This window comes from Oratosquilla oratoria, chromosome 23 (assembly GCF_046742065.1).
Source record: "Oratosquilla oratoria isolate Oo_2021 chromosome 23, ASM4674206v1, whole genome shotgun sequence".
Classification (NCBI taxonomy): domain Eukaryota; kingdom Metazoa; phylum Arthropoda; class Malacostraca; order Stomatopoda; family Squillidae; genus Oratosquilla; species Oratosquilla oratoria.
The window spans coordinates 14,770,430-14,797,929 of record NC_134799.1 but is presented as its reverse complement, the minus strand read 5'-3'; the positions used below and the strand labels follow the sequence as shown (position 1 = coordinate 14,797,929).

The 27,500-nt window shown below is 39.9% G+C and overlaps 1 protein-coding gene and 1 long non-coding RNA gene across 4 annotated transcripts in view; both read left to right on the top strand.

Moving 5' to 3' along the window:
- LOC143037675 (uncharacterized) overlaps positions 1 to 22,573 on the top strand; it is a 40,229-nt gene extending 17,656 nt beyond the window's left edge. Inside the window, exon 2 of the long non-coding RNA XR_012967502.1 lies at positions 22,334 to 22,573. This is a non-coding gene — a long non-coding RNA (uncharacterized LOC143037675). The remainder of the gene's footprint in view (positions 1 to 22,333) is intronic.
- The window catches only part of LOC143037978 (RYamide receptor-like), a 127,631-nt gene that overhangs the window by 17,779 nt on the left and 82,352 nt on the right, over positions 1 to 27,500 (top strand). The gene's annotated exons all lie outside the window — the stretch shown is intronic.

Genomic DNA, 27,500 nt, shown 5'->3' with positions numbered 1-27,500 from the left:
GGCAGAGTTCGAACTACCGTCACCTCGACCTCCGCCGCTTGTAGCGACGCTCTAATCCGCTTGGCCAGCGAGTATTTCATTCCTAATGAGTGTAAGGAGAAAGGTGGAAATGAAAATGAAGACTTTGGGAGAAGAATATTTGAAAAAAAAATGTAAACTTGAAAGAAAGAAAGAAAATACTTTAAGTGGAAAGGGGAGACAGGAGAAATGGTGGAGAATAATACAAGAGGCACAACAAGGACGGAATGCCTCCTACCTCCACCTCGCCTCTCCCTCTCCCTCTCCCTCACCTCTCCCTCCACCTCGCCTCTCCCTCAACCTCACTTCCACCTCGACCTCACTTCCACCTCGCCTCACCCTCACCCTCACCTCCACTTCGCCTCTCTCTCCACCTCAACATCCTCTTTCCCTCCACCTCCACCTCCTCTCTCTCTCCACCATCTCGACTCACCCCTCCCTCCACCTCCTCTTTCCCTCTCCCTCCACCTCTTCTTTTCCTCTCCTTCCACCTCCTCTCTCCCTCCACCTCCCCTCTCCCTCCACCTCCACCTCCTCTCTCCCTCTCCCTCCACCTCCTCTCTCCCTCTCCCTCCACCTCCTCTTTTTCTCTCCCTCCACCTCCTCTCTCCCTCCACCTCCTCTCTCCCTCCACCTCCACCTCCTCTCTCCCTATCCCTCCACCTCCTCTCTCCCTATCCCTCCACCTCCTCTCTTCCTCCCCCTCCACCTCCTCTCTCCCTATCCCTCCACCTCCTCTCTCCCTATCCCTCCACCTCCTCTCTCCCTATCCCTCCACCTCCTCTCTCCCTCTCCCTTCCCACTCTCCCTACCCCCTCTCCATCTCTCTGATGGAAATAGAAAGTAGTTAGAGGCGAGGGTGTTAGAACGGAATTAACAGCGAAAATGACTCGTGAAAAGGACATTGGGGAGGAGAAAAGGAAATGGAAACGAAGGCCGCAATAGGTGAACATAGAAAATAAATTGCGAAAGGGCACATTAAAAGAAACAGAGAACAAAGAAGAGGAGACAGAAATCAAAAGAGCAAAAAAAAAAAAAAAAAAAGAGCAAAAAGAGCAAAAAATAGCAAAAAAGAGCAAAAAAGAGCAAAAAAAAAAAGAGAGGAAGTTCTAACACGGAATGAAAAGGTCTGAGCACCTCAAAAGAGTTTCATCTGTGTGAATATATGAATGCTAGAATAAAGAAAGGTTATATACGTAACAGCGAGGACTGTGTAATGAACTGTGTGAGAAAAATGCAAACCAGCGAGTCTTCCTATAACTGTATTTTGTTCAGACTCGGGAAAGATTTATCGTGATCGCGTAGGTCAGGAACCGGATGGAGTGACGTTAATTGTAAAACATACTCTACTCAATAAAACAGAGAAGAAATTAACTAAGATTTATGTATGTATTATACCGGATTCGACATTGACGATTGAACAAATCACCTCTAAATAAAAGTGGAAATAGACTAAAACACTCATGGTGGAAGCTTGTTCTCTATAATAATTCTCAAGAGATCCTGACGTGTTATAGGGGCGTTGTTTTGATAAAAACAATGAAAAGTAGAGATTCTTCCGTGTTTTCAGTAACACTGAAGAAATCTGCATGCATCAGGTGAAAGAAACAGGATTTAGATAATGAATTGGGAATTTTAACAGAAATTACACACTCTTTCACACACAATCGGTTAAGTCACTATCACTTGTCACGTGCTAGCGCAGGTTCGAGTCCTTGGCAGTACCACGTTTGTATACCTGTGTATATCAGTGTATATCAGTGTAGTACGGTTGAATAACCGTTAAAATATGGTGTGGGTGAGAGCACCGCTGGACACCAGTTGTATACCTGGTGTATACCAGTGTATATCAGTGTAGTACGGTTGAATAACCGTTAAAATATGGTGTGGGTGAGAGCACCGCTGGACACCAGTTGTATACCTAGTGTATACCAGTGTATACCGTTATGGTATGGTTGAGTAACCGTTATATATATGGTGTGGGTGAGAGCACCGCTGGACACCAGTTGTATACGTTATATACGTGGTTGTGGCCACCGCGAGCCACCAGTTGTATACCTGGTGTATACTAATGTATATCAGTATGGTATGGTTACGTAGGGAAGTCTTAATGTGGCGAGATAGACTCCAAAGCGGGAGTTTTCGTTGTTTATTTTAAAGAACACATTTGAGATTACAATAAGTGCCAGGCCTTGACCTAGGGCACGATAGCTCTGACCTCCGGCCGGTAGGTTCGTGACCTACCCAGCCTCTGGCAGTAGGTTCTTCACCTACTCCAGCTCTGCCAACATTACATGGGTGTCATAGAATATATAGGGTTAGAAGGGTTGCTGTAAGCAAGGGCGTTAGTCTCGTTAATCTATGGATTGGGGACGGTTTAGATATATAAGGGTTAGTTGTATAATTGGTGGATATTGTTAGGTATATTATATCTATGTTAGTTTATGCGTAATACACTAGGGCAGTTATAATAAAAGGATTTATGATACGTGTCTGGTGACACTAGGTATCTATACTTGTTTGTCTTCAAATTGTGCTGTGTTAGAGGTGCATGTCGTGGGAAATGCAAGGTAAGCAAGAGGAAGTCTCGCTCTGTTGCAAGCATGTGGATCACGTGCGTGGTGGGTGATGATTAATAATTGTGAAGGATACACGTTTCAATTTCTGCATGTATGCCTCCTCGAGTTTCTTGATGTTGATGGCTTAGAATTAAAGTGAATTGTGGTTGATAAACGTAAATCTGTTCACTGTGACCCATTCAGTGTTGTACATACATTCATATATATATATATATATATATATATATATATATATATATATATATATATATATATATATATAAGATTGAAGGTGAAAGAAGTTGACGAGGAAAAATGGGAGAATATTCTCCCATTTCTCCTCGTCAACTTCTTTCACCTTCAATCTTATTTGTCATAATATAGTCAACATATATATATATATATATATATATATATATATATATATATATATATATATATATATATATATAAGTTTGAAAAGAGGAAATGAGGGGAGGAAGAAAGGGGAAAACAAAATTCATAGAAGATATTTTGAACGTGGTTAGAAAATGATGCGTCACCTGCCTATCTCATTTTCATTTCAACTAACTCTTTCCTCGTCAACTTTTCTCATCCTGCCAACAAGTTTCAACCTCGGGCCCCCATTGTTGCACATTCTGTTTCCCCTTCTCTCGTTCTCTCTCTCTCTTTCTATCTCTCTCCGTTTCTCTCCGTCCCTCGCTCCCTCTTTCTCTCTCTCTCTATCTGTTTCTCTCCCTCCCTCGCTCTCTCTTTTTCTGTTTCCTTTTCTCTCTGTTTCCCTCCCTCCCTCTCTCCCTCCCTCTCTGTATTTCTCTCTCCCTTCCTCTACCCCCCCTCTCTCTCTCTCCTTTTCTGTTTCCCTCGCTCTTCTTTCTCCCTCCCTCTCTCCCTCCCCTCTCTCTCTCCCTTCCCTCCCTCTCTCTCCCTCCCCTCCCTCTTTCTGTCTCCCTCCCTTCCCTCTCTCTCTCGCCCTCCCCCTGCCCCTCCTTCCCTCTCTCTCCCTCCCCTCCCTCCCTCGCCCCCCCCCCCCTCTCTCTCTCTCTCTCTCTCTCTCTCTCTCTCTCTCTCTCTCTCTCTCTCTCTTTTTTTTTACACGTAAATTCAAGGGCAATTTGAAGTGCAACACGATATGGCAGCACAGAGAGAGAGACAAAGGGAGAAGGATTTGTTGATGTGTAAAGAGAGGAAACTGAGAGGGGGAAGAGGAGAAGGAAGCCTACGTCCAAACAAAGGCTAGCAAGAGAAAATGGATCCCCGAATTGACTCCCAAATTTCGGCAAGTGGGAACCGTGGCCGATCGATACTTGCTTAATAGTTAATAACCCTTCCGTGTGAAGACTAACTGGAGAGGATTCGTCGTAGGTCCGTGGATAATCGAGACAGATTTTTGAGTTGAAAATGTGGATACGGAATGTGTAGAGTAGGGAGACAAGAAAACGGAAGTTAATTGAATGCAAAGTTCGTTCCAACACATTCTAATATAATACCATATACATCAGAGACGAGCATGACTTGCTCTCCCAATATATACACACAAACACACACATATGCATGTATATGCATTTGCATGTATATGCACTTGCGCCGATAGCAATCTCAACACAGATTCTGACACAGGTTAGTCACAAACAATTACTCCGAATGCATGTATATACATAGGCGTGTATATATTATATTTGTATATATTATAATCGTGTATGCACACACACACATACACACACATTATATATATATATATATATATATATATATACATACATATATACACGCATACATACATATATATATATATTGTACATACATACCCATACATATATACATATATGTATGCACATATATGTAACTTTGAAGACGTCTTAAATTGACGAAAACGTTCAGTCATAATCCATTTCGTTTCCCATTGGTTTCTTCGAATATCGTTTATCACGCGCTTTGTTTGATTATACTTGTACATATTAATATATCTATGTATATATCTTACTGAGCTCATATCTTATCTTTATTCAAGTATTTGCATATTCATCTCTTGGTCTAGCCCTGTTGTTGTTTGTTGAAGTAGATTGAGAAAAATTAAATGTTTAAGTCTAAATCCAACCTCAACATCAATTCAACATTTGTGCTACGTACAATACGTGTGTGTGTGTGTGTGTGAGTGTGTGTGTGAGTGTGTGAGTGTGTGTGTGTGTGTGTGTGTGTGTGTGTGTGTGTGTGTGTGTGTGTGTGTGTGTGTGTGTGTGTGTGTGCGTGCGCGCGCGCATATTACATATATATATATATATATATATATACAGTAGATATATATATATATTTATATATATATATATATATATACTGTATATATATATATATATATATATATATATACATATGTTAATGTGTGTGCATATATTTACATTAACTCGTGTAACCTTATCTTTATTCAAGCATTTCTATATTTTAGTCCAAGTCTAGCTTTGTTTTTGCTCGTTGAATAAGAAAAATGACACGTTCAGGATCTAAACATAATCTCACGTATTCTGTACGGCACACAATACAAATATTATTTATATATATATATATATGTATATACATATACATATACATATACATATACATATATATATACAAGCAGACTGGAGGAAGTGGATAACTTTAGATACTAGTGTGCGAATGTGGCGGGAAAGGGAGGAGTGGAGGTGGAGGTAGAATGTAGATTGAAAGAAGCAAGTAAATGCCTTGGGGGATTAGAAAGTGTAACAAGAAATAGACATTTGGGAATGAATGCTACGCAGAGATTGTATGAAGAAGTGATTGCGCCGACAGCACTATATGACACAGAAATATGGAACATAAGAGAGGAAGAGTTTAAATGTGTTTGAGATGAAATGTCTTAGAAGTATGGTAGGCGTTACTAGGCTGGATTGATGGTTTGGACACATGGAAAGAATGAGTGAAAACAGATTAGTAAAAGAGGTGTGGAAGGCAAGGGTAGAAGAAGTATGAGAGGGCGACCAAGGATGAGATGGATGGATGGGGTAAAATGGGCATTGGGAAAGAGGTGAATGTCAGTTGAAGAAGGAAGGGAGAAGACAGAAGATAGGGGTGAGTTGAGAATGGTTTTGTATGGATGATGCTGTGATGCATGGGAGTGGATAGGGGATGGAGGGGGATGAGGGAACACGTGTGAATAATATTTTGACGCAGGCCGAAGGGATTTCTCCCGTATTTTCTTTCTATGCATGAGGGGACGGAGAGGCGGAGGGGGGGAGGGTCGCTGATTAAATGAATGGCCTTGCTGTGGATGTGCTGTATCTTGCTACATTGCTTCTGACCCAGGGCAGTGGGAGATGCAGGGATGACCCGTCATCCAGGAGGAGCCAAGAAAAGAGGGAGGGGTAGTGAATGGGAGTGGAGTATGTGGGGATGAAATGGGTGGGAGTGGATTTATGCCTTTGACTTTGGCTACCTCCCTTGTCAGGGGGAAAAAGCCATTGGTATACGTGTATATATATATGTATATATATATATATGTATATATATATATATACACATATACATATATATATATGTATAATATATATATATATATATATATAATATATATATATTTATTCAACCACAAACAACTTTTAATTCCATGCCATCGCCATGCGATGGCATGGAATTAAAAGTTGTTTGTGGTTGAATAAAAATATCAATTGATCGCTGGGAACCATTCAGTGGTAGATATATATATATATATATATATATATATATTATATATATATATATATATATATATATATATATATATATATATATATATAGTACATACATACAAATATATACCCATAAATCTATATATATATATACTTACCTTGCAAATGTTTCAACAAGGTAATACGATTTATTCATGTTTATCGCTTAGTCTAGCCTTGTTTCTCGTTGAAGTTTGTAAGAAAAATGGCACATTAGAGTCTCTAAATCCAACCTTATCTCTTCATCTTCCTTTGTGCTACACACAATTCTGAATTTCTGCAAAAGGAGTCTTTTTAGGTTACATTTATCAAGAGATGCCAACAAGATGAATGTTCTGGAAGAAAGGGCACCCTTGTGCTTCGGTCGCCAACAGCACTCCATAAACGACCTTCCATGAACTTCCGTGATGTACATTGTGTCGGAGGGACGTTTGTTGATATATGTAACCTAGAAAAGACGCCCTTTGACGAATTTCGAGATGGTCTCTTTGGAACTGGTCTTTTCGACCGTGAAATTGGAGACAAAGGAGAATGCTGTTGATTTGTCGTTCATGAAAGCTATCAAGTATTAAATGTTCAATTTTTTTTTTTTTTTTGCGTTTTTGTATACGTTTCCAAGTTGTATGCAAAAGGTTTTTGGCTTGGATGTAAAGTATGGCATCTTAAAAAAGGGAAAATTCAGATGTAGGATAGCATACGGTAATACAAAAAAAAAAAAAAAAAAAAAAAAAATTACATTAAATCAAATCGAACAAGTAAAATAGAACACGATAAAATGAACAAGATAAATTAAAAATAATAATAATAATAATAAATAAATAAAAATAAAATAAAATAAAATTACATTAAATTAAATCGAACAAGTAAAATAGAACACGATAAAATGAACAAGATAAATTAAAAAGAAAACGAGATTAATGAAGTAATGATAATGATAATAGTAATGATAATATAATTAATCAACAGCGCCACATGCTCATACGTGTTACGTTTGTGTTCCTACGCCCACCAAAGATTAGTTCTGGAAGCTTTCGTCTACTGCAGATCTTTGTCCCTATGTCCCTCCACTTCAAGAAAATAAGAACATAAGAATAGAAGAGACTGAAAAAGACCATAAGGCCTGCACTAGGCAGTTCCATGTCCATTACCATCCTATCCCTATACATGAAGATATCTATTATAGTAACCAATTGTTTTAGTGCTCAGTACGTAGTTATTGTGTCAATTTCATTCGTTAATTAGTCAGTTGGTAAACCAATTCTTGTATATTTCCGTCTGAAACTATTTTATACTTGCATCTTTTTCAAAATTAACCTCTTCTATATAGATTTTTTTAGCTGCCGCCAGGTGATTTTATTACATCCCCGTGATATCACTTTGGGAAGAAACAGAATGTGTTAACGAGTGGAATAAACTTATTAACCATTTAGTAGTGAACTCTGAAACAATTGCTTGTTCTAAGAGATTAGATAATTTTATGGACAGAGGTGACAGGTGGTAAGGGACATGGAACTGCCTAGTGTAGGCCTTATGGTCTCTTACAGACTCCTCCATTCTCATATGTGCGTTTGTGGGGTGGTGGATAGATGTGCTAAAACACACAGAATCGGACAAAAATCCATCTTTTTTACGGGTTAATGCAAACGAAAGTGACGTATTTTTCCAGCTTAATACAAGACTCTAGTTCCATTACGAACAAGCTCAACCAACACAAAAGCAAAAAATATTTAATATAAGGATTCTTGACTTCTTTACCATGCGACTTTGTGCTTAACCGAACAAGATTACAAAGATTTACAAAGGAGTATGCCCACAGGAGACCTTTTGGTCCATAATTAGGTCGGATGCGAAAAAAATGAATAACAATGATAAATAGATAAATAAACAAAAAATATATATTTAAGCATAAATAATAAACAAAATAAATAAAAACATAGGTATAGTTAGATAATAAACAAACAGGAAAATAGTAAATGATAAATTCATAAATAAATGATAAATGAAAATCAAGCAAAATAATAATAAACAGACAAATAATAACATATATAAAAATAAATGGCAGGCTTCACGTAAAACAGTCTCCTGTTTCTTGCTTTTGCTACTTCGTTTGAACAGAAACAACTTCACTTAGAATATCCTAAACATCCGTAAGAACATCTCAACAATGTGTCTAACATTGGTATTCTAGGTTTAACTTCTTAATCAGTCGTTTAGCTTTTCACTATATGACGAAGAGTAACTTGACATTTGGAAATCTGATCAAGCAAAATATATTAACCAAAGACGGTTCCACCCAGAAGAAATAGTGAAAGCAAGTAGCATGCTAGCAAGAAATGACAAGTGTGCCACCACCAGCACGTTTCTCCATCTCGGAAGGTCCCCTCCTACCTCAGACTTTCGATGTTGGACAAGTCTTGTCTAACGAGGGCTTCTTCAATAGTTTCTTTCCTTTTCCTTCTCGGTCGTCCTTGTGCTCTTCTCTCACTCACACGCCATCCACTCCCAGCATCCCCTTGCAACCCTCTCCTCTTCTAGATGGGCAGCATCTATTTTGCTTAGCAGGGAGCAGACGCCAATGATTTTCTTTATATCTTCGTTCTTTAGCTTATCTCTTCTCGTCTTTCCATAAATGGTTCTCAGTGGTCTCGTTTCCGCTGCCTGAATCCTTCTTCTGTTCGTCTTTATCAACACCCAATTCTCTGAAATTATAGGAAAAAATGGTTTGAATGGGGACTGAAAGAAATGAAAAACTCCAAAACACCAGGAGTAGATGTATTGTGAATAGAGCTAATAAAGGAAGGAGGACGAGTATTACAACAGGATATATTAGAACTCGATTTTTTTTTTTTCTTAGAGAAGGAACACCAGAGGAGTTGGGTAAAACCCTGATAATCTCAACTTTCGAAGGTAATGGTAATGTTGGAATATATTACATTTATAAATGTCTTCTCCTTTTATGCATGGGGGGACGGAGAGGGGGGTCGCCGATTTGATGAAGCGGCCTTGCTGTGGATGTGCTGTGTCTTGCGACACTGCTTCTGACCCAGGGCAGTGGACAAGGTGCAGGGATGACCCGTCATCCAGGAGGTGCTAAGATAAGAGGGAGGGTGTGGAGTGTATTCAGGGATGGAATGGGTGGGAATGAATTTATGCCTTTTCCTTTTTGGCTACCTCCCTTGTAAGGGGGAAAAAGCCTTGGTATATGTATGTATGTATGTATGTATAAATGTAATATATTCCAACATTACCACACATAATAAAACTATGAGAAAATTAATTGAGTGGAACTCCTAGAAGAAGCATTTCTAGATAAGGAAAGGTATGTTTATAGAAGTAATAGAACAGTAACAGATACGATTTTTGGACTAAGGATAGTTATGGTGATGGCATGGGAGTATAACCAAAGCCTTTACATCGTTTCCATTGATCTACAGAAGAAATGTTGCTAAAGATCATTATTGTAGTGAAAGGGGTTAACCGGTTTAGAGTTAATCCCTTGGAAGGTCCGGGGATTAGTTGATGGTAGAGTTTGACGTCATCCAAAAGAGTCTCCAAAAAATCCAAAAGAGTCTTCAAAAAATCTAAAAGTCTCTCCAAAAAATCTAAGAGTCTAAAAAAATCTGAAATAGTCTCCAAAAAATCTAAGAGTCTCTAAAAATCTAAAAGAGTCTTCAAGAAGTCTCAAAAACTATTTCGTTTAAGCAAAGTGGTTCATGGCACCCGAGAAGAATTTCCTGAAAATAGTCTGTCCCAAAACAAGAAAAAAGAAAGAAAAAGAAAATAAATAAATGGCAAGTTGTAAAAAAAAAGTAAGAAAGTGAAAAATAAAGAAAGCAAGACGAGGGAGAGAGAGAGAGAGAGAGAGAGAGAGAGAGAGAGAGAGAGAGGTAAAAAAAAACAAAAAAAGAAAAAGAAAAATAATCTCCCCTTCTCCCCCCCTCGTCCCAGTCACCAGGATCACGCTCTCTTACCGTCCCTCAAACCTCTCACCCCCACCACGCCCCAGCTTATCCCCCCCCCTCCAACCTCTGACCCTTGAAAATAGACCATTATTTCGCCAGTCCGGTTCATTTTGCTAATTGGGGCTTGGTCGGAAGCTGATTAGCACCAATTTTGGGGGGGTCCATGACTTTTCGTCGCCGTCTTTTCGTCGCCGGACTTTTCGTCGCCGACGTTTCGTCGCCGGACATTTCGTCGCCGCGACTTTTCGTCGCCGGACGTTTCGTCGCCGCGACATTTCGTCCCCGCGACTTTTCGTCGCCGGTCTTTTCGTCGCCGGACTTTTCGTCGCCCCAAGCATAAATTGTATGCAAAGATTGACAATATTTGAAATATAAAATAATTGAAATATAAAATTGGAAATATATGATTTAATGCCAAATTCAATATACTTCTTCTGATTGATCTTGATGTGATTATTGGTAGTAGCGTCTGTCCAGCCTTACTAAAGAACTTTACATTTCAATACATATGGACTATTTACTAATAACTTACTAATTTTATAATAAATTATTTTACCCTTACACTTTAATGAATAGCTTCATAATTATGATTTCGTGTCAAATTATTACTGTATGATATGCCAATAATAAATTATCATATATACTGACGTGTCAAATATATATTTAGATAATGATGTATTAAATTATTTATTGTAATTTAAATAAAATTGTATTTCATCTACGTAAGTTAGGGCTCAGGTATTTGCAAGTCGGACTGGTTAAGGCAAGAATGAATGGTTTATACGGCACTGAGATGTATAGCTATTTGCCACACTCATATTATTGCATTGGGAGTAGGAATATAAGTACAAGTATGACATTAAATCATATATTTCCAATTGTCAATCTTTGCATACAATTTATGCTTGGGGCGACGAAAAGTCCGGCGACGAAAAGACCGGCGACGAAAAGTCGCGGGGACGAAATGTCGCGGCGACGAAACGTCCGGCGACGAAACGTCCGGCGACGAAAAGTCGCGGCGACGAAAAGTCGGCGACGAAAAGTCCGGCGACGAAAAGACGGCGACGAAAAGTCGTGCACCCATTTTGGGGGGGGTTTGGCTGAGCAACCCGTTCGTTTAATCCTGGCGATTTTCTTCGTCCGCGCTGCCGAAAACGAGGATTTGCAGTTTTCGGGATGCAAAGAGTCCTATTTTTATTCATTTATTTATTTATTTATTTATTTATCTATTTATTTTTTTTTATTTATTTATTTATTTATCTATTTTATTTATTTATTCATTTATTTATTTATTTAATTATTTATCTATTTATTCATTTTTTATTTTTTTTATTTATTTATTTATTTATTTATTTATTCATTTATTTATTTATTTTTATCTATCTATATACCAAGGGTTATTCCACCTTACAAGGGGATAAATTTCCCCGTTATTTTCCACTTGAGGGAAAGAGAAGAAAGGGTCACCGCACAAGCGAATCGGCCGTGCTGTCGATGTGCTGTGTCTTGCTGCATTGCTTCTGACCCGAGCAGTGGGCGGGTGTCAGGGATGACCCTTCATCCAAGAGGAGCCAAGACGAGAGGGAAACGAGGGTGGTGGATGGGAGTAGAGTGGGTAGCGTACCTTGACTTGGCTACCCCCCTATAAGGGGGAAGAGGTATATAGATAGGTATGATTTGTCCTTTGATGAATTTCTGCCACGTTCCCTTCCTATAAGCGTCGTACTTTAAAAAAATTCTTCTTTGGTGAAATACAAGTTGTAAAATGAAAATCGAAGAACTTCTTTGATATATACCATACATACATACACGGTTACATACATACATACATACATACATACACGCTTACATACATACATACATACATACATACATACATACATACATACATACATACATAAATACATACACACACACATACATACATAAATACATACATACACACACACATACATACATAAATACATACATACACGTTTACATACATACATACACACCCTTACATAGATACATACATCCTTACATACATATACATACATGCATGTATACACCCATACATACATACATACATACATACACACATACACTCTTACATACATACATACATAAAGACATACATGCACGCTTACATACATACATACACACCCTTACATATATACATACATCCTTACATACATATACATACATGCATGCATACACTTCAATCCTGATTCCACATTACCTCTGGAAAAAACAATTTTACATATGAAAGCCTAATGAAAGATTGGCAAAATTTAGTTAAAATGGAAATAATGGCAAAGATTCCAAAAGAAAACTTTCCCTTCCACACATTTAACGAATCGTATCTACCTGGGAACTGTGGAGATGGGATGGGTGACTGCCTGGGAGCCAATCAAGTAATAGAGACGGACACGCGAGACTGTGCACTATAACGGCGTTTGCAACTACTAATAAATGTTATTTGTAGTAGGTGTGTGTGTGTGTGTGTGTGTGTGTGTGTGTGTGTGTGTGTGTGTGTGTGTGTGTGTGTGTGTGTGTGTGTGTGTGCGTGTGTGTGTGCGTGTTCTATCTTTGCTGATATGCATGTGTTATGCATGTGCATGCAACAGCATGTTCTATACAACCGCTATAACCAATTCTTAACACTAGCCTCCCCCCCTCACACTAGTAACATAGCACTAATAACTAATGGCTGTGTCTTGTGAATCAGTGTACTGTATATCAGAGTTTGCTCAAATTGAGTTAAGAATATAAGATTGGAAGAGACTGCAAGAGACCATAAGGCCAACACTAGGCAGTTCCATGTCCATTACCACCTATCATCCCCATCCATAAAGTTGTCTAACCTTCTCTTAAAACAACCGATAGTTTTAGCGCTCACTACATAGTTTCTAAGTTTATTCCATTCGTTAACTACTCAGTTGGTAAACCAGTTCAAACCTGTTTAAAAAAAAATCATTTACTTTTCCGACCAGAAATTATACGAAATGTATTTCAAATTCATTCCCCGTGTATATATTTTTCCTTCAATTTAAATATCATAAATGATCAAAGTCTGATAAAAAAGAGGTATACAAGACAGACGATTATTATCAAGTGGGCGTGAAGAATTCAAACCAAAACTTAACGTAAAAGAAAAGAGGTTAAATTACTTTTAAATTAGTTTTGAGTATTGGGCTTCGTTCGAGAGTAAGTTTTCTTCTGGCTCCTCGTTAAAACGTTTTCGTATTTCTTCTCTCTCTTAACTTTTTCACGAAATGAAGTTAAACCTATTAGTCGTGAGAATAATATATTCATCATTTTGAACCCCTAAACTTATGGCATGACTGAGGACATCCAAAACTGACCCAATATGTTCCGCAACGCCGCAAACCTATTTTTGATAGTGTTGCGTTAACGTAACTTAGTTTCCTAAAAATCACTTTATTCGCAAGATTAGTGTTTGCACAGAATTAAAGAAAGCAGTAAAGGGGTTTAAGTCTGAGGTCGGTTAGATTGATTCTTGTTCTAACCAGAGAAGCGGCTGATACCTGTGCGCGCACACGCACACACACACACACACACACACACACACACACACACACACACACACACACACACACACACACACACACACACACACACACACACGATAACATATCATTGATTAAAACAACGAAATTGATAAATTGGAAATAAAATTCAAAGCCAATACAAACAACAAAATATAGAAGTCACTAAATTAATCCACGATTATTGACATTCAGTAATAACCGTCACATTTATTCGCTCAATGTTTCAGGTGGAGTGGAAACGGTAATAAAGCTTATAACAAGCTTTGTATGGTTTGAAATTACTACACACACACACACACACACACACACACACACACACACACACGGTGGCACAGTTGGTAGAGCGCTGGACTGGGAAGTACGATAGTGCTCGCAGTACCCAGTTCGAATCCTGCCCAGGGCCGAAACCATTTCGGTATCGCTACGCTTCAGGTCGTTACTCTGACTCTCGTGGGCGGGGAGTTGGGTGTGTGTGCGTGTGAAAGGTCATAGTATTACCCATAGATCGGTCATACGAGCTCTGAGCTCTCTTCCGGGAGGGAAATAGCTGTCGATCACGAGTCCAACACGTGATCCAAAGACCAAGGTGAATACACACACACACACACACACACACACACACACACACACACACACACGTGCGTGCATAAACATGCACTTACTCTATCCTGTTCTAGGTGACTGAACCCACTAGACTCGGTAAGCGGCTTCCGCTCTCTACGGCTTTAAGCGACTAAGTGCTTAAGCGACTGCACTAAGCTCTGCAACAGACCCGGGGATGTAAGGATAAAGGAGTTCGAGTTCCCGAACTCGAAACAGGGACGAAGAGCAACCTCCGAAGTCTCATATCTCCACATCGATCCTCCTTCGTGGACCACAAATGCGGTGCTTGGGAACGGTGACAACGAACTGAGGAATGCGGAAGAGGAAGCACGGAAGAAGAAACGAGAAGGAGGAGGAGGAAGGTGGGGATGAAGAAGAGGAGGAGGAAGGGAGGGATGAGGAAGAGGAGGGGAAGAAAGGGAGGGATGAAGAGGAGGAGGAAAAGGTAGGGAGGGATGAAGAAGAGGAGGAAAAGGAAGAGAGGGATGAAGAGGAGGAGGAGGAAGGGAGGGATGAGGAAGAGGAGGAAAAGGAAGAGAGGGATGAAGAAGAAGAGGAGGAGGAGGAAGAGGGGGAAGAGGAAGAAGAGAAGGAGGAGGAGATGGCGAATGGGTGAGGAAGACGAAGATACGAGAACATAAAAACATAAGAACATAAGCACATAAGAATAGAGGAGACTGCAAGAGACCATAAGGACTACACTAGGCAGTTCCATGTCCCTTATCACCTGTCATTCCTATCCATAAACTTATCTAATCTTTTCATTAAAACAACCGATTGTTTCAGCGAACACTGTGTGGTTCTTGCCTATTTCCTTCTGAAACCTGAATTTATCCAATAGGAAAGGAAATGGAGAAAGAAGAGGAATAGATAGAGGAAAATGGTTGTGGAAATTGAGAAAGAGGAGGAATAGAGAGAGGAAATGGTTGTAGAAATTGAGAAAGAGGAGGAATAGAGAGAGGAAAATGGTTGTAATGGATAGTAATAGGAAGAGGTAAAGGACGAAAAGTAGAAGAATGTTCATGAGGTGGGGGAGGAGGAGGAGGAGGAGGAGGAGGAGGAGGAGGAGGAGGAGGAGGAGGAGGAGGAGGAGGAGGAAGAGGTAGATGAAACAGTGACTGGAAGAATGCAGGACCGAGAGGCAGAGTTTCCTTTGATTAATAGTAGGACAACAGCTATGACCTGAATGCGGATTACGGTGGGGACGAGAACAAGGGGAAGGCGAGGGAGGGGTGAGGAGAGGAGTGAGGAGAGGAGAGAGAAGGAAGGAGAAGGAAGGAGGAGGTAGGAGAAGGAAGGAAGGAGGAGAAATGAGAAGGAAGGAGGAGAAATGAGGAGAGAGGAAGAGAGAGGAGGAGGAAGGAGGAGGAGGAAGGAGAACGAATGAGAAGTAAAGAGGAGTAAGGGGAAGTAAGGAGGAGGAAGGAGGAGGAAGGAGGAGGAAGGAGGAGGAAGGAGGAGGAAGGAGAAGTAAGAAGTAAGGAGAAGTAAGGAGAAGTAAGGAGAGGGAAGAAAAGGAAGGAGGAGGAGGAAGGAGGAGGAAGGAGGAGGTTATGGAAGACTGGAGAAGGGTCAGCACACGAAGAAGAGGAATTTGAGGGAGAGCGAGGGGGAGGGAGAGAGAGAGAGCAAGAAAGAGGAGGAAGAAGAGGAAGAAGAGGAGAATGGAAGATTCTGACGTGAGAAGTGCTTGACCTCATTCCCACAGTGAAGATAAAGATTAAGGCGAAAAGAAATGCAGGGAAATGCAATTCGGAAGACACAAAAAAAAAAAAAAAAAAAAAAAAAAAAAAAAAAAAAAAAAAAAAAAAAAAAAAAAAAAAAAAAAAAAAAAAAAAAACGAAAAATGTCACAAAGAAGAAAATATATAAACAAGTTTAGCTACTATTACCTTACTTTACATCACTTGACCTAACCTTAACGTGCCCTAGAATATCAACTTAAGTTTACCTACTATTACCTTTACATCACTTGACCTAACCTAAATGTGCCCTAAAGTTTCCTAGCCAAAGTTGACAATTTCCGTTTTTTTTTTTTTTTTTTTTTTTTTTTTTTTTTTTTTTTTTTTTTTTTTTTTTTTTTTTTTTTTTTTTTTTTTTTTTTTTTTTTTTTTTTTGCGAGGAACACCTATAAGCGTCTTTGCTACGGTGGCTTCGTTTATTGATTTTATTCTGCTTCAGGACAGGAGAGTACGATGGCCACTAGCTTAAGGGGGCCATTGGACCATCGAGACCCCCAAATAACTTCTTCCCTGAATTGTCCATCTAATCTGGTTGTCGGAAGGCGATTTTATTCAGACGAGAAAAAAAAACTTGTACCCCAAAGGATTTTAGGCCAAAACCAGGTCAACAGCCAAAACAAAAGTAATAAAGTACATCGCTGTAATGGACAGGTCAAATAGTTAAAGGAAAATTAAGAAATGTATACACACACACACACACACACATACAAAGATACATACGTACAAACACACGTGTATACATACATGCATACGTAAATATATATATATATATATATATATATATATATATATATATGCATACATGCCTACATAATTCAGAAGTGGAGCACTTACACGGAATATATGACCATATTCATATATTGCTTGATTATGCTTATATCAAATCAAAATACAAATCATTGACAAAAAATAGATACGATATTCTCCTCAGAATCCAAAGATAATCTATCTTGATCTTCTAATCACTTAAGTATATTTAAGTTCCCCTCTTTCAATCAAGACACGAAATTGAAGGAAAATATAACTTCCCATGTGATCACTGCATTTGCAAAATGATTTATGTTATTTGGTTTGATTTAACCGATTCCTTTGATGGACAAATCATGGCTAATCTAGATATCTGAAGAGAATATTATAAAAAGACGAGAGACGATCAAGGAAGATAGGAGGAAAACAAGGAAGATTTAACCTAAGAAGATGAACTTATTCTGAAGAAAAAAGGAAAAGGAGAAGCGTGATGATTTGGAATAAGAAAATATGAAAAAGGGGAAATGAGGAAATTGGTGAAAAGATGCATCAGACGATTCACACCGACATGACGTCATATCGCCTGAGGGAGAGAGCGTCACTGCAGCTGCCTACATTGATAAAGATCTTCATTCAGGACAAGGCGACCTTGAAATAGACCCGTAATAATGTGGCAAAAAACATTTGGAGTAAATCGAGGAAAAAAAAAAAAGAGAGAGAGAGAGAATTAGAAGTCCTGAGGATAAGAAGACGAAAAGCTTTTCTTCAATGCGGCAGGAAATCCCTCGACGGTCTTTGGGAATCAAAAGAAACATTTTGGAAAAGTAAAGGAAGAATAATGGCGGTGGAAACGATAATCTTTAAACGAAATATATTTCTTTCTGCACAAAAACACACACACACACACACACATACGTGTGAGTTCGCGTGTGCATCTGTGTGTGCATGTGTGTGTATATGTGCCCTCCTTTTTCTAATAAAGGTATCTTTTACTGACAAGATAATCCAACGCGTCTCGCATCCCGAACACTACGAGTATAATCAATTCACATCATTGTCTTCGATACTTCAATATTGGCGGATCTAATGACCTCATATGACCCATCTGTCGGGCTGAGAAGCTAACAGATGGGCCATTTGTATCTGTGATTCGGTGTGGGGACCACACCACTAATACATATAAAGCTACGGTTACAGTAGTCAACCAAATGGTTGGATTCCAAGGATTCAGTTAGATTTTGTCCAAGGTTGGAGTGTAACTGTAGCTTTAAACTACAGTTACACTCCAGCCTTGGACCCCAATCTTTGGAATCAAAATGGATGGATTCCAAGGATTCAGTTAGATTGTGTCCAAGGTTGGAGTGTAACTGTAGCTTTAAACTACAGTTACACTCCAGCCTTGGACCCCAATCTTTGGAATCAAAATGGTTGGATTCCAATGATCAAATTAGATTTCGTTCAAGGTTGGAGTGTAACTGTAGCTTTAAACTATAGTTACACTCCAACCTTGGACCTGAATCTTTGGAATCCAACCATTCTGTTGATTAGTCCATTTGTAGTTTGAATTACAGTTATTATCCATATGTAGGAAATCCACATCAATGTTCTGGAGCAATCCACACAATATTTCCCACATTTTTCCAAATGTCTTTTAGGAAAAAATTGACTTTCTTCTTTTACTAAAAGCAATAGACACTAAATACTAAAAAATAATATAGATACATAGATATTAAAATGATAAATACTAAAAATAAATACTACAATAACATGTTATACTAAATACTAAACACTGGCTACAAAATACTAAAAATACCAAAATCAAGAGTACAAGTGTCTTTAGACAATTTTTGAATATTCGTCTTCCTCCCTCCTCCTCCTCCTCCTCCTCCTCCTCCTCCTCCTTGTCTCTTCCTCTTACTCTCTTCATCCTCTTTTCACTTCTCCCTTAATTTTATTCCTCTCTTTCCTTTCTACTACTCTTTTTCTGATATTTACTATTCTCTCTTTTTGTCCTCTTGTTTTTTCTTGTTTTCATTGTTTTCCTGAACAAAAGTTTGGAAGAATCTTGAGAAGGAGGAGGAGGAGGAGGAGGAGGAGTGGAGGAGGAGGAGGAGGAGGAAGAGGAGGAGGAGGAAGAGGAGGCCGCCTCGCATCATGCGGTTTAAAAAATTCTCTGACGAAAATATAACCTTTCTTTGTGTAGTGTTTATTATGTTCGTAAAAAGATGTATATAATATAAATACGGAAATGTTGGAACAAAGACTCCCGCCATCTTGAAATCTGAACCAAAAAATTGAATTATTTTCTTATGAAAATATGTTTCTCTACGTAAGTAAAAGGTTGGTGGTATAAATACAGAAATGTTAGTTCTTAAGAAGAATAAAGATTTATACATCAAGTGTCAAAAAGCGAGTTGCAAAAATCGAATGACAAAAGGTATCATTAAATTTTCAATTTTGAGTTTACAAAGGTGTGGAAAACCTTTCATTAATCTAATGAAAAAAAAAACACGTTTCCAAACTTCTGAAAACGATTCTTTTTAATCTTAAAACTCCCAAAACAAAAAATCGGCTCCTTCCTCATCAATATACAACATTTGAGTTATGAGTGAAAAAGATTGGAGGAGGATGAAGGATTGCCCTTGAGGTCGATGTGTTCTCGGACACTTATACATTATGTATCTTAGAATGAAGGCAGACGAAAAGACGTTGGACCAAGAATTCAGCGAGCGAAGAGTCGAGTGGGTCAAAAGTGGAACAAGATCCAAGCCGAGGTCGATCCAACGACCAAACCAATCAGAGCGAGACAGCTCGAGGGAGTAAAGCCAAATCTTATACGGGAAGAGAATAAGAAGGTTGATCCGCTGTTACCTAGAGTTATTATCATCATTGGAAAACCGCGGCATCAAGGCCACCGTCAGCAGTGATATATATTTTTTTTTTCAAGGAAAGAGGTTAGGAAAAGCGAGGAAAGAGAAGTGAAGAGGAGAAAGAGGAGAGAATGAGAGATACACACACACACACACACACACACACACACACACACACACACACACACACACACACACACACACACACACACACACACACACACACACACACACACACACACACACACACACATTTACAACTCTGCCATCAAGAGGGTGAGTTGGTTAAGTCACTGTCCATGTATCGGATAGGTTCGAGTCCTCAGCCTGACAGCGTCTCAGTTTCCGAATATGCTTCCATCAAGCTACATACTCATGTCAGTTTCGATCGTGTTTGCAATGAATTCAAATGAAATCAAGTTACTGTGATTGATAGTGTGTGTGTGTGTGTGTGTGTGTGTGTGTGTATTATATACATAAACACAAGACTCGACGAGGGAGGTTTGTTGACCAACGTTTCGGTCCTCTTAGTCCTTGGACCGTCATCAGGGGAATCGTGGCATACAAAGACCACAATCTGCTTATATTGCCCGCTGCTGAACTCACGACAGGAATTAAATTGCCGGGGCGTGTTGTGTTCCTCCCATACCACGTACCTATTGACATGTTTAAATGTCGATCACGAGTCCGACACGTGGTCCAAGGCCGTGGTGGTGAAGCACGCGCGCGCACACACACACACACACACACACACACACACACACACACACACACACACACACACACACACACACACACACACACACACACACACACACACACACACACACACACACACACACACACGCACGCAAGCACACACACACACACACACCAGCGTCGCCATCGATTGGCGTATTATTGCATACACACACAAGCACACACACGAAGACGGATCACTACGAGCATAGCTCCCTTCCCGTATAGTACAAGTATGTAAATACAACTAGGTAAATACACGAGTTTTTATTACATTCGTCATAGGTAGCGTATGTGAAGGGTTACTATTTACGCACGCACGCACGCGCGCGCACGCGCTGACACACACTGGCACACACACACACACACACACACACACACACACACACACACACACACACACACACACACACACACACACACACACACACACACACGCACACGCACACACGATAAAAATTCTAAGATAATTTGGAAAATTCATCATCCCTTTTGAGTGCGTTGTTGACTTTAATTAGGTTGAGACAACAGCAGTGGGTTCTATTCCAGTATTATGCAAAATAATTTTTCTTTGTTCAATTGTTTTTTGCATTTCAGATATCTTTATTTGTGGAATGGTTAACTTAGGTTACATTACGTTGCGTCAGGATACATTAGGTTGGGAGCTATTGGACAACATATATTTCACGTTAAATATCCGTGTTTGCGTGATCCTGGAATATTACCTCCCAAAAATAATGATATTCGTAATAAATTTGACCTTGGGGAATGGAAGCGTATATTAATCGAAGCGAAACTTTATTTTAAAGGTATCTTATTTTAGTCCAAATCAGCGTGCAATATCATGAAACTGACGTGATCATGTTTTGCATTCAGTTTTAATTACATTCTCTATAGATAACAGAGAACGAGTGAAGAGTTCTTATTATCTTCCTTGAGCTTGTTCGTACTTCTTGAAGCTGTTCAATGTAATTATATATATATTCTATGTTTACTTTCTTGAGACGATGGTATTGTTAGCAGTACCATGTAGGCAACTGGCCAGTAAAGTGGTGCCATGATTAGGATCGTCGTCATATTACACACACACACTTACACACACACACACTTACACACGCACATACACACACACACACACTCGGTAGCGCGGTTGGTAGAGCGCTGGACTGGGAAGTACGGTGGTGCTCGCAGTAGCTGGTTCGAATCCTGCCCAGGGCCGAAATTATTTCGGTATCGCTGCGCTTCGGGTTGTTACTCTGACTCTTGTGGGCGGGGAGTTGGGTGTGTGTGTGTGTGTGAAAGGTCATAGCATTACCCATAGATCGGTCATACAAGCTCTGAGCTCTCTTCCGGGAGGGAAATAGCTATCGATCACGAGTCCAACACGTGATCCAAAGACCAAGGTGAATACACACACACACACTTCCACTTACACACACACACACACATTCACACACACACACACACACACACACTGTAAAACTTAGACTAGGCGTATTACTCATAAAAGTACTCTATTGCATTATTGTCAGTATATCACTGCTATTTCAATAAACTACTACTTCTTCTTCTTCTTCTTCTTCTTCTTCTTCTCACACACACGCACATACACTTCTTCATTTATATATTCATTTCATTCCTATTTGTCTAAACATAGTAACAAACTATTTCTGGCTCTCAAGATAATTGAACGAGATTGGCAAATGTTAGCTTTACATATTTCTCTGAACCAATTTGTAACATTCTGAACGAATCATTTGTTTGCCATTTACAGAAACCGTACAAGCAACGGGATTAATTCTGATTTCTTCGTCTCTTTTCAGATTGCATCGTGAAACCCGAGACAGCCTGGACGTTCGAAGTACCTGGAATGTTCCTCTTTCACGAGGAACCTCTCTATTCAGATGCGGAATGTAGATCGAGGCTGTATTAGGAAATAGCTATATACCTTTAGTGTCTCGTCGTTCCACGGGCGATAAGGGTTTGGGTTGGGAAACGCTGCTGGCGCCGGCAAGAGAAATCTCGATTTAAAAAAAAAAAAAAAAAAAAAAAAAAAAGGCAAATATGGGGAAAGTATTTTTGGTGGCGAAAGTAATGGCGATAGTTCTCGAAGTGAGATATCTCACTTATTTCCTTAGTGAAGGAGAATCCATGGAGAAGGAGATAAAAACGAGACAAGACGGATAAGGGAGACCATATTCTCGTGAGACTGGGAGACAAGACAAAATAAACGAAAGTAGTAAAAATGATAATAAAAAGTTAAATCAAATAAAACAAGATAAAACAAAGTAATAAAAAAGTTGTGTATCACGATGTGCCACGTGCAAGAAGAAAAGCGAATGGAATAGAGAAGAACATAAGAATTATACTAAAACAAGAAAACAAATCACTGAACAAATGAAGAACCAAGTCAAGATGGAGTGGAGGATTCGAAGGAGAATAAAAAGAAAAAGAGTCGTAAGAAAGAAAAACTTGGGTATAATAAAAAGTAAACAAAAGTCACGGGGCCTGAAAGTAAGACAAGGAAAACAAAAACACGAAGCAGAAAATGAAAATAAAGAGATCTGAATTCAATTAACTTGGCGCGAAGAAAATGGAAGACGGGGTTTGCGTAGAAAAAGAATAACACAGATAAAGTACGATAGATAAGAAAGAGAGAGAAAGAGCGAGCGAGTGAGAAAGAGAGCGAGATACAGAGAGAGACGGGCAAAGATAAAGATGCAAATATAGAGAGATGCAGATTATATATATACATACATATATATATATATATATATATATATATATATATATATATATATACATAGAGAGAGAGAGAGAGAGAGAGAGAAAGAGAGAGAGATACAGAGAGAGAAGTAAAGGGTGACAAGAAAAGAGAGAAAAAAGAAGGAAAAGAGAAAAAGAGAGAAAGAGAGAAATACAGAAAGAAAGAAGTAAAGGGTGACGAGAAGATTGAGAAAAGAAAAGAAAAAGAGAAAATGGAAAAGAGAAACAAAGAGAAAGGGGAGAGAAGCAAAGATACAAAGAAACGAGAAAATGCAAGAGCAAGCAGAATAAACAACAGACAAAACGGCCATTAAACGGAATCAACAGAGATATGGGGAAAATTGGATAAAGATACATTCATAACATGAGCAAATGTACGATTGGCCAAAACGGCGAGATGAAAGAGGGAGGAATTAAAATACTAATAAACGAGAAGTGTTGAGGGGAGGGGAGCTAAAGGTCAGAACAGATAGAAGAAAGGAGAAACTACAAAAATGGAAGAAAAAAGATCCGAAAATATGAAGAGAACGAAAAAAACAAAACAAAAAATAACCAGTCAGGGTTAAAACTCAAACAAATTGAAAGGAAAGGAAAGAAAATGAGACTTAGAAAGATTACAGGAAAGGGACTAATTAAAACGTGTGAAGGTAAAATAAAATATGGAAAATAGAAATTATATAGAGTAAATTAGATAGGAGGGAAGTTCTTCAGGGAATCAAGGACAGAAAATGGCGGGATCCTCTTCAGCGAAAAAAAAACACAAAACAAAGAAATTACATCGTCTGCCTCAACCAAAAGTTATAGCGAAAATTCTTTGCTTCTCTAAGGGAATAAAATTTCACTAAAAGATAGAACGCGAACACATACAGGCACGCACATTCACACACGTATGTATATACACTCACATATATTCGTACACACCCACATACATAAATACATACACATTTTCATTTTATCAATCACATTAACTTTTCCATTTTAATTCCTTGCAAACACAGTCTATTTTTAAGGAATTAAAATGGAAAAAGTTAATGTGGTTAATAAGATGAAAGTCTATGTACTTGGAACCATTCAATGTGTAATGTAATACATACACACACACACACACACACACACACACATATATATATATATATATATATATATATATATACACATATATACATAAGCACACGCACATACACACACACACACACACACACACAAACACACACACATATGCACATACATACATATACATACATACACAAACATACATACACATACATACATACACGCACATACATACACACACATATGCACATACATACATATAAATACATACACAAACATACATACACATACATACACACACATACATACACACATATACATACATACACAAACATACAAACACATACATACACACACATACATACACACACATATATACACACACACATACATATACATATATCGAAAAGGAGGAAAAAACATACGACCACTTTAGTGGCGTCGTACATCTGGCTACGCCTTCTTATGACTGACATTATTTTGAAGTATTTCCTTATAAATTCAAACCAACTCTTATGATGCGAATCCATCAGAGATTTTAGTCAGTCTTTGAATTTGGTACCTTGACTGACCACGTCAACGATTTTCGTAAAGAACCTATGCACAGTTTCTTTTTCCTCTTTTTTTTCTCTCTTTTTTTTTCTCTCTCTTTTTTTTTTTTTTTTTTTTTTTTACAAAATGGTTCGGTTATTACTCAAAAGATTAAGATTACAAAGGTTTACTTTGTAAATATCATCAGACAGTGCCTACATGCCTGCTATAACTATCACGAGACATTTTCATGTCAATTTCCAAGGGATCTTCATGACCTCCCCCCCAAAAAAAAAAAAAAAAAAAAAATTGACTCATTGCCCATATAACACCATCCTCCATTCCCTCGATGGTGGAGACGAAGAAGGGGACGACGCCCACAGAATTCATGACTGAGGCAGTTGATCGAATCTGTCGAGAGTTGTTTGGAGTGGGATGGAAGGGTGACTGCATGGGAGCTTGCCCGGAGAGATGGTCGAGGGGACTGGCGCCGGGGAGTGTGAGTGAAGTAACGCGCCCCCTGGCGTATGCCCCCAATTGATGATGATACGATGTTTTTTTTTTTTTTTTTTACCTGCCCATTTCGATAAGAACAGAAGAACGTAAACATGGAGGAGACTACAAGAGACCATAAGGCCTACACTAGGCAGTTCCATGTCCCTTACCACCTAGCCTATCCATAAATCTATCTAATCTTCTCTTTAAACAACCAATTGCTTCAACGCTCACGACATCGCTACCAAGTCTATTCCATTCGTTAATCAACTCTGTTGGTAAACTCAGTTCTTGTCCATTTCCTTCTTAATCCTAAATCTGTCCGGTGCTTGTTTCGCTTCTAATTACGAATTCCTCCATGTCATTTCACTCATCTCCGTGGCACTGGTCAAAGGGATTAGGTCACTCGAGAAATGACCCTATCGTGACCTCTCTTGGCCTCGGCGACGGCACCCTTGACCTAAGACGAGTGCCATCGAAAGTCCCAGTTGACATTTCAATGACCTTTTTTTTTTTTTTTTTTTTTTTTTTTTTTTTTTCTTCTTCTTCTTCTCGAAAGCACCCACGTTCTGGATAATTCTCCGAGAATTTATTCAGTTGTAGTTGGCACCCAACTCTGAAGGGTGCCAAGGTTAAGGGTGAAAAAGAAGGTAATCGAGGGGAAGAGGAGGAAGAGGACGAGGACCAGGAGGAGGAGGAGGAGGAGGAGGAGGAGGAAGAGGAGGAAGAGGAAGAGGAGGAGGATCCCCGAAGTCTTCAGCACGAATGTCTTCGGCAACCAATCTGTTACGACAAGGGAAAAATGAAAGCAATTAGCTACGCACAGGGGGAGAGGGAGAGAGAGAGAGAGAGAGAGAGAGAGAGAGAGAGAGAGAGAGAGAGAGAGAGAGAGAGAGAGAGAGAGAGAGAGAGAGAGAGAGGAGGGAAGAGAGGGGAGAGAGAGAGGGGGGGAGAGGGGGAGAGAGAGAGGGGGAGAGAGAGAGGGGGGAGAAAGGGGGAGAGAGAGGGGAGAGAGAGGGGGAGAGAGAGAGACAGAGAGAGGGGGAGAGAAAGGGGAGAGAGAGGGGGAGAGAGAGGGGGAGAGAGAGGAGGAGAGAGAGGGGGAGAAAGAGGGGGAGAGAGAGGGGGAGAGAGAGGGGAAGAGAGAGGGGAGGGAGAGGGGAGAGAGAGGGGGAGATAGGGGGGAGATAGAGGGGAGGGAGAAGAGAGGGAGAGGGGAGGGAGAGAGGGGAGGGAGAGGGGGGAGGGAGAGAGGGGAGGGAGAAAGGGGAGAGAGAGAAGAGAGAGAGAGAGGAGAGAGAGAGAGGAGAGAGAGAGAGGGGGGAGAGAGGAGAGGGAGAGAGGGAAGGGAGAGTGGGGAGGAAGAGAGGGGAGGGAGAGAGTGGGAGGGAGCGAGAGGGAGGGAGAGAGGGGAGGGAGAGAGAGGGAGATAAGAGAGAGGGAGGGAGAGAGAGGGAGGAAGAGGGAGGGAGAGAGAGGGAGGGAGAGAGAGGGAGGGAGAGGGAGGGAGAGAGGGGAGAGAGAGAGGGGAGGGAGAGGGGGAGGGAGGAAGAGAGAGAGAGAGGGGGAGAGGGAGAGAGAGGGGGAAAGGAGAGAGAGGAGGGAGGGAGAGAGAGGGGGGGAGGGAGGGAGAGAGAGGGGGGGAGGGAGAGAGAGAGAGAGAGAGAGAGAGAGAGAGAGAGAGAGAGAGAGAGAGAGAGAGAGAGAGAGAGAGAGAGAGAGAGAGAGAGAGAGAGAGAGAGAGAGAGACTCATCATGGTCTTGGATCACGTGTTGGACTCGTGATCGACAGATATTTTCCTTTCGAGAGCTCAGAGCTCATATATGACCTATCTACGGGTAATGCTGTGACTTTACACGCACACATACACCCAACTCCCCACCCACGAGAGTTGGAGTAACGACTCTCAGCGCAGCAATATTGAAATTATTTAAGCCCTGGGCGGGATTCGAACCCGGACCACCGTAGTGGCGGTCAGGAATTCTACCATTGTGTGTGTGTGTGTGTGTGTGTGTGTGTGTGTGTGTGTGTGTGTGTGTGTGTGTGTGTGTGTGTGTGTGTGTGTGTGTGTGTGTGTGTGTGTGTGTGTGTGTGTGTGTGATTCACCATGGTCTTTGGATCATGTGCTGGACTCGTGATCGACA